Genomic DNA, 8,525 nt, shown 5'->3' on the forward strand with positions numbered 1-8,525 from the left:
TTTTTTTTTTTTAAATTGTTATTTCTCAGCTTGGAAAGTTTAGTGGAAACTCCCTCAGTGTCACCTCAGACAATGGAAGCGTAAAGGGAAACTCTGCTCACAGGCAGTGCGGGGTTTGGAGCTGTGCGGTTGCTGCCATCGTGCTTCTAGAATCACAGAATGGTTTAGGTTGGAAGGGACCTTAAAGACCATCTAATTCCACCCCCCCTGCCATGGGCAGGGACGCCTCCCGCTAGTCCAGGTGTAATTTTTATTTGAAAGTTTGCCAAAAATCTTTCGAATGTACACAGCAAGCATAAAGAATTAGTGGTTTTCATGTCTTTTACGATCAGCCTCCCACTGTTTTGCTACTCTGCTAATGCTTCTCAGGGATCTTGGACTTAGTCGGTGGCTCTGTCCTTGGCTTGTTGGGATTTTGTGCAAAGTTACATAATGTTTCTGTTCATAAAAGTTAGCTAACTGTTCCTTAATGTGCCTCCTGTAAGCCTGGTACCTGTATCACCCAGATGCAGTGGCGGACAATGAGGAACAGCGACTGGAGTCGTTACCTCCTCCTGTGCCTTGCCAAAGTGCAGGCAGTCCCAGCTATCTGCAGCTTTCATTACTTTTTACAACGGGGCTCTGCTCATCCTTCCCGAACACACAGCAGCAGATGATACAGCGAAACCACAGGATTCCAGCAGACGAATGTTCTTCCTCTCCCAAAAGTGCCTCCTGATGAATTGTCATGGAACTGCCCCTCATCCGTGAAGCCACTGAAATATTTATTAGGGAACTTAAACAGAAGCAGTATACAAATGATACTCAGCTCTGTCTGCTTGACAGGATATATAAGTAGGATTATCTGTTTATAATGCGCAGGGAAAATTGGTGTCAGAGGAAGGACATCTGGCGAAAGCTGAACCCAAATAATGCCATTGCTGCATGTGTGGAAGGAGCGCTTGCACGTGTAGAACTTGTTTCCCTCATAATGCCAAGCTTTTTGAAGATACTGTCATGTTTGTATTTCTTGGCTCCTTCCGAACTGCTTCTGGAGTCCCAAATATGCAATGCTGGGGAAATAAATCACTGACATATACAGCAACAGACCCTGAGATAAGACAGCTTTAGCATAGAGCTTCGCACCATGAAAACCCCGAGACTGCTATAGGCTATTGATACAGCAACATGTATCACTGGGAATACATCATCTTTTTGTTTTGTTTACAAATTATACTGTAAATAAGAGATATAAATAATTTTGATGCTGCTGGTATTTTTCCTGCTAACTTCAGCTAGGACCAGGATTTCAACACTCCAAGTTGCTCTTTGGAGAAATTCCATGGAATTGGCCTGAGTAATTTAGTGTCCATCAGTTCTTCTCCGATTATGCCCGTCGCTTTCTCCAGGAACAGTGAAACTATCCAAACAGAGGAAGCTTGCGACTCTAGGAGTTATTGAGACCAGATTTGGACAAAATATCTCATTCCTAAGGGGACAAAAAGTGACCTCTGTCTTAGAGGTCCAAAACCAAAAATAAATTTAGCCTTTTTACAGCTCTTCATATGCACAGAAATATCATAGTTTTAGCCCACTCAGTTAAAAATTCTGCTCATTATTTTTGTTCATAAGCAGAAATGGGAGAGAAAAGTGATGGAAGAACTTATTTTTGTAAATGTTTGTTGCTTTTTAATTGCTTAGGAGCCACTTCACACCATTACACTGAGGAGCTTGAAGCCCTGTGATAGATAATATCTGAGCACCTCCCAAAGATTTAGAAATTGAAATCAAAATATTATCTCTTTTCCTTTCCAACCTGAAGAAAACAAGTTTGATTAGTTTACAACTCATTTGTTTTTGTTTGTGTGCCTGGGTGTGCTTGAGAATGAAAGGAGAAAGGAGTGCGTATCTGAAGAGAAACTAATGCAAAGATAGCAGTCCTATATTTAGCGAAGCGGCAAACCTAAACAACATTCTTTTCTCTTGTGAAAAGTTCTTCCAGAGTCTGGATCCAGCTCCTGCGAAAATGCTGTATCTTGCATTCACAAGCTCCCAAAAGTGACAGTGTTTCGCTGGCATGCAGCTACCCTGGAAGGACAGACAAGCTGACGGGGCTGTTTCTCCCCATGTGTATTGTATAGTGCTGAAAACCTCGCCTCGGCGTGACCTCTGTAATTTATTATGCATATCACTTTCTTGCAACAGTGTCATTTCCACCCTGCGTGGTGCCTGCCACGCTGTAATGCCTGCAATCCCACTGGGTGCTGTGGTGTTGCCACCCATGCCTTCCTCCACGCTTCGTACTGTTGCAAACGATTGGGAAAGCTGTGGGTTGGGGGGCACTATTAATCAGATGTAGCTTCAGATTTAAAACAGGTGTTTTGACTGAATTTCAGGTCTATTAGAAATCAGCCTTTCTGGGGCACAAAACTGGTGAGGCACAGAGCTGAGCACAGGCTAATAAATTGTAGCAGGCTCCTTACCAAGGATTTGAGGGCCTATCTGGAAAGAGCACGAAAAATAAAATGCAGCAACCATCATCTGGGAAATGAAGGGGGCTGAAGAAGAAAAGTCGCAGAGAGGCAAAAAAATTGAAATAGAGCTGGGCCGATGGAGCTGCTGAAGGGGATTGTAAGAGGGACAGCCGCGGGGCAAGGAGGCAGCAGGGTGGAAAGCCAGAGGCAGCGAAGCCACCTGAATGAGGTTGGGAAACACTCTTTTAGCATTGTATAAATGATTTGGAAACATGCTACAATCCAGATGTTTCCCATGACCCATTTCAAGGATCACCATAGTTTCATTTGTTGTTAAGGGTAATAGTATTTTCCCCAACTTTTAAGGAAAAGGTGAATGTGATGTCAGCCCCAGGAATTCAGCATCTGTTTGAGCTGGAGACAAAAGATATAAAAATAAAATAGACTGTCGGAAACACCATCTCTTTGGCTTCCCAAATGTAGCTAGACATGACATATGCCCGTGTCCATGGCCTCTTAGGACTATATATATGGTTCATTTCTCGTGCACCTCTGGCAGCATGGAATTCCAGAGCAGCTGCACTGCTGGAACCAGGCCACTCGCTGACCGTATACAGCAATCTAAGGGTATCGGTGCACTTCTGAGCAGCCTAATTTTGCCCAGCCTAGTAGAATTCTGCCCATTTCACTGCAGTATTAATAATTTCAAAACCATTTTCAAAGAGTTTGGCCAAGATTTACCCAAGGTTGCTTTTCTATGAAAGACATTTAGTCATACTCCAGCTTGACTATAATAAGAATTCGATATAATTTGCGTCACCATAGCAACTTCATCAAAGAATTTTATGGACAATAATTAATTTGTTCTTGCAACACCTCTAAGAAGATAAACACAGAGAAACTGGGACATAGAAAAGTTACAGTCAAAGTGACACTTGTTAGTGGCACAGTGAAATAAAGTAGCCCAGGTACGTGGTTCTTGCTACTCGCTCATGCTGCCACCAGGATCAAGCAGCCGGCAGAGGTATGCAAAGTGGGCAGATTCCATGCAGGGGAGGAGGAGGAGGCATGACCGTTGACGACTGCTGGAGTACCGCAAAATAGCCACAACATACAGCAAAGTTGGGATACTTTTTTAATTGATACCCTTTTCCACGACTCCAGATGTGCTTGTTTACACCTCCAACATTCCTCTTGCCCACACATAATAAGATGACCTGTCAGATTTGACTTTTGCTTCCCTCATACCCAATTTCTATGAAATTATGTTTCTGATCCTTCAAACTCTAAGTACTCAGCTCCTTCCTTTCCTAATGATCATTATTCCATACTCAGTTCATTCCCGCTCCAAATACATCATCCTTTTCCATCTAAATACCTGCCTCGCAGAATGTTCCGGCTGAAATCACCTATTGCTCTGTGTCCCTCTTACAGCACCCACTGCTTCTAGCTCCTCACTGTCCTCACATCTACTCCAAATCCTGTCCTTGCAGACACAGCCAACTTCCTCAAGTCCATGTTGAATCAGACATCTCTTTTTGAATTCTCTTCCCTCTTTCTGGAAATGGTGACAGATTTGATGTTTCTTTTGTTCCTCTCACATTTCCATGCAGCGCTACAGGATTGGGGTGGAGTGGCTGGAAAGCTGCCTGGCAGAAAATGACCTGGGGGTGTTGGTGGACAGCCGGCTGAATATGAGCCAGCAGTGTGCCCAGGTGGCCAAGAAGGACAACGGCATCCTGGCCTGTATCAGGAATAGTGTGGTGAGCAGGCCTAGGGAAGGGATCATCCCCCTGTACTCGGCACTGGTGAGACCCCACCTCGAGTACTGTGTTCAGTTTTCAGCTCCTCACACAAGAATGACATTAAGGTGTTGGAGCGTGTCCAGAGAAGGGCTACAAAGCTGATGGGGGGTCTGGAGGACAAGCCTTATAAGGAATGACTGAGGGAACTGGGGTTGTTCAACCTGGAGAAGAGGAGGCTGAGGGGAGACCTTATCACTCTCTACAAGTACCTGAAAGGAGGTTGTAGAGAGGTGGGGGCTGACCTCTTCTCCCTGGTGAAAAGTGATAGGATGAGAGGAAATGGATTCAAGTTATGTCAGGGGAGGTTTAGATTGGATATTAGGAAACATTTTTTCACTGAGAGGGTTATTAAACATTGGAACAGGCTGCCCAGGGAGGTGGTGGATTCACCATGCCTGGAGGTGTTTAAAAAAAGGGTAGATGTGGTACTTGGGGACATGGTTTAGAAGTGATTTTGTCAGGGTAGGTTGATGGTTGGACTTGATGATCTTAAAGGTCCCTTCCAACCTCAGCATTTCTATGATTCTATGATTCCTCTTTCATGCCTCTCTATGTAAGACCAATATCCACCATCCTTCCTCATATGTAGTATTCTGAGCTCTGCAGCTTGTGTCACCTTCTCATGCAGCTCCAGTAGTTGATGTCGCTTGCTGTTCTGTTCCCCAACAGGAAGCTGACTTTGTCAAGAAAGAGAGCAGCTCCCCGAGAGCTAACGGAGCTCTGACATGAGAAAAGCAGGTAGGAAGGGGGGAAAGTGAGGCAGTACCATTTCACAGGAGGGGAGCAATCAGAACTAATTTTACTGCCTTCACTTAGGAGTAGGATATCTGGGTAGGAGCTCCCATGCCATATGACAAGATCTAAGTAGAGGTGGAAAACAAATATGACGCGTCTGAATTCTGTTGTGTGTTATAACACCTTTCTCACCTTGCTGTGACATGAAACTTGCGCATTGCAAAACTGATCGTGTCATTAATGCTGTAAGCAAATGCCTTCCAAACCAGGATTGCTACCTGGCAGACAAATGTGTGTAACAAATGCCTTTTTGAGTGTGAGAGAGAAAGGAAACAAGCTCCCCTACATTTTGTTCACACTTTCCAGTGGATGTGTCAAATGCTGACACCTCTGAAGAGCGAGAGGTATGCCATCCCCTGCGGCTGCCCATCAGCAAGCATTCCTAATGCCCTCCCGCTGCTCTTTCCTAAGGACTTTTTTTTTTACACATCCTTTCTCGGCAGCGGGCACTCTCACAGTAACTCGCTCAGATGCTCCAAGGAGAAGAACAAACCTTGCAACACAGCCTTACTAGCATCATAAGCGCACCAATATACTTCCCCAGAATTTCTGGAGACCATCTTTCATACAGGAAAAGCAAACAGCCCACTCCCAGCTAGTGACACTGGCATCCCTTCCCCCTAGTTTCATCTCGAAAACCTCAGACCTTGCTGCCAAATCCTTCTCCCCACTGTTCCAGGCTGGCAGTGTTCGTGAGACTTGGCAGGAGATAGCATTTGATAAGAATCCGACTCTGGGCACTTCTGAGAGGGCACTGTCATTCATTTCACTCCCCTGCCAGTTCATGAGCACCAAGCCAGCAGGGTGAGTGCAGGAGGAACTGCATTCCTTTCGGGCTCCTGTAACTCCGCAGCAGCTCCTATCATTTCCTTCAGTCATCACCTTTGAGCCAAAAGCAAGCATAACACACTTCAGCCCCAAAGGAATATTTTTAAGGAAAGTTATAAGCAAATGAAAACTCAGGGTATGAATGGAACAGCCACTTCAGCCTGCTGCCAAGCTATAATTGGTACTTATGCTCACATTCTTGCACACACATACGTGCAGCAGAGCTTAATAGATTCCCTCATTAATGTTGAGGCTCATGTGCTCATGCTCTATGTCTGGGAAAGCTTTACACCCACATGAATTTTGATGTGGAGCTGAAACAAAAATGTTGATGCTGGCAATGCCAACTACAGAGAGTAAATAGCTGTGTCCAGTCCTGCCAATGCTGACTTGAATGGGGCTTCTCACCCAGAAGAAAACCTATGTGTGAAAAGTATTCTCACGACCGAGTCCGTGCAGCAAAAGTAAATCCTGGTTCCCTTCCTCAAATGAATAAATCCATTTATGCCAATGAGTTGGTTTCAAGTCTGGTATCAGTAGGTCCCACTCCCTGGACTTTATGAGAGATGTGAATCTTGCCTGCTGGAGTGAGTCAGGCTATCAGTGTTTGGCTCTGTGCTTCAGGGGTCAGTGACTGCATTTACATGTGGGCATACTTCACGCTGATTAAATCAAACTGCTGCACTGAAAAGGACATTAACTAAATGCCTTCCAACATTCTGATGGTGTATAAGCTATTCTGAATCTTAAAATCAATAGAGGATTTGTCCTAATTCGTTCCAGTACACACAAGTACGTAAATGAAAGTGCTTTCCGTTCAGTGATATGGGGGAGATGCATAAAAAAGGAAATGAACTGGATATTTAAAATTGCTTTGTTTTTCAGGATCTGAGAAGCAAAGAATTACAAGTAATATTGGAGTGACTGTTCTCACCTTCTCTGTCATCCTGTGTTTCCTAGTTTTATTTCTTTGAGCTCCAAAAGCAATACTTTCTGAGTAGCAGTGGTGCAGGCTTGTCTTGATAATGCGCTTCAGCCACGACCCCTGTCTAGAAGCAATCGGATTATATGTTCTGCTTGTTTCCTCCACTGAGGCCAGGGACAGATGCAGGCCAGATGTGAATGGCAGGGACACAGCGCTTCCTTCACAACCATGTGTCAGGCAACCCACCTTTCAGCCAGCTCATCGGCCTCGGGGAGATCCCACAGGAGAGGGCGAAATGCAGGAGAATGCATACTCACAGTTCTGCCTCAGGTCCTGCCTTCTCTCGGGCTCTCCACCGCTTGCAGATGGGGTTGAGGTACCAGAGAGAGGATGAGGTGATACGCTGGGCAAGAGTGAATTGCCAGCGCTACCGCACTGCAGTGGTAGAGGGGCTACAAAAAGCCTAAAATTCCCTCGGTACCCTCCTGGTAAATCCATATCGGTGTAAAGGTACACGCGAATCTGGCAACCAACTTCATTGACTTCAGATCAGAAGACGCCTACTGTGTCAGAAGCTGCGGGATGTGGACCTTTCCACTGGGAAGTGGCTGCAGGCCAATGAATTCACTTCCCATGGATCACAAAATCACCAGAATTTTTACTGGTCATTTTTATCCGAATTCAGGAGCAAAGAGTGGTAGAGGATCTGCATCTCATTTCTAATGCCTCCACCTATCCAATTCTTCTCTTTGGACCACTTCTTCTGTGTGCTTTCGCTAATCAATTAAAGCCCTCCCTTGCCTTTTAATACAGCGTCCCTTTTCATTGGAAAGCCAGACATGTTGGCAGCGCTTGCTACCGGAGGAATAAAGAAGGAAGAATGATCCAAAAGAAAGGATTATAGTCTCTCAAATTGCACTGGGATATTCTCAAGTCAGACGCTGACCCTGCATGTGTTGGTATTCACTTTTAACCTTCTCCAAGAATGCTAAAGACTTCATTGCTAAAGACTGTGCGCTGCAACAGCAGCTGAAACCTAGGAAGAACTACAAAAGCAAGATGCTGAGGAACATCCTGCACACCTGTGTTTTTTAGCCCTCACAACCCAAAAAACAGTGAAAGATAAAGAGCAAAAACGATTATCAGATGCATTGAACTGATTCAGATTACATAACCCAGTTGGAGGAAATGGAAGAAGATAAGTAGTTTGTGCAACAGCATGTTGACCTGAAAGATCAGATGCCTAAAAGAACATTTAACTAAGAACAGCTGTAAAGAAAACAGTAGCATGGGCAGGTAAAACCATAGATCAAATACTTTGTAGGTCCATATTTCATCACACGCGGTATGCTTTCAGATGCCAAATTCTGTTCCTGTTGAATCTATGGCAAAATGCCCACTGACTTCAAACAGAACAGGTTTTGCCCCTGTAAGCTAAGAGTATGGCCAGCAGTACTGCAAATTTAGTACCTGCCTGATCTTAACACTTTTAATTTCAAATTAACAAAACTCTTTTACTCTTGGGACATTATATTAATCAATTTTTTTTTTTTTCTTCAGATCCACAATACTTTAAAGCCTGTTGGCTGGAGTGCTTAATGCTAATAAATATTTTTAGTAAATATTTTTTTAAATGCTTAAACAAAGTGTTCAGAAACGTTAGAAACATTCTTCTCCCGACAGAACTTTTTGGTATCATAGCAAGTTTTGTTCAGTAAA

The sequence above is a fragment of the Charadrius vociferus genome, unplaced genomic scaffold (genome assembly GCF_000708025.1).
Source record: "Charadrius vociferus isolate BGI_N301 unplaced genomic scaffold, ASM70802v2 scaffold1, whole genome shotgun sequence".
Lineage (NCBI taxonomy): Eukaryota > Metazoa > Chordata > Aves > Charadriiformes > Charadriidae > Charadrius > Charadrius vociferus.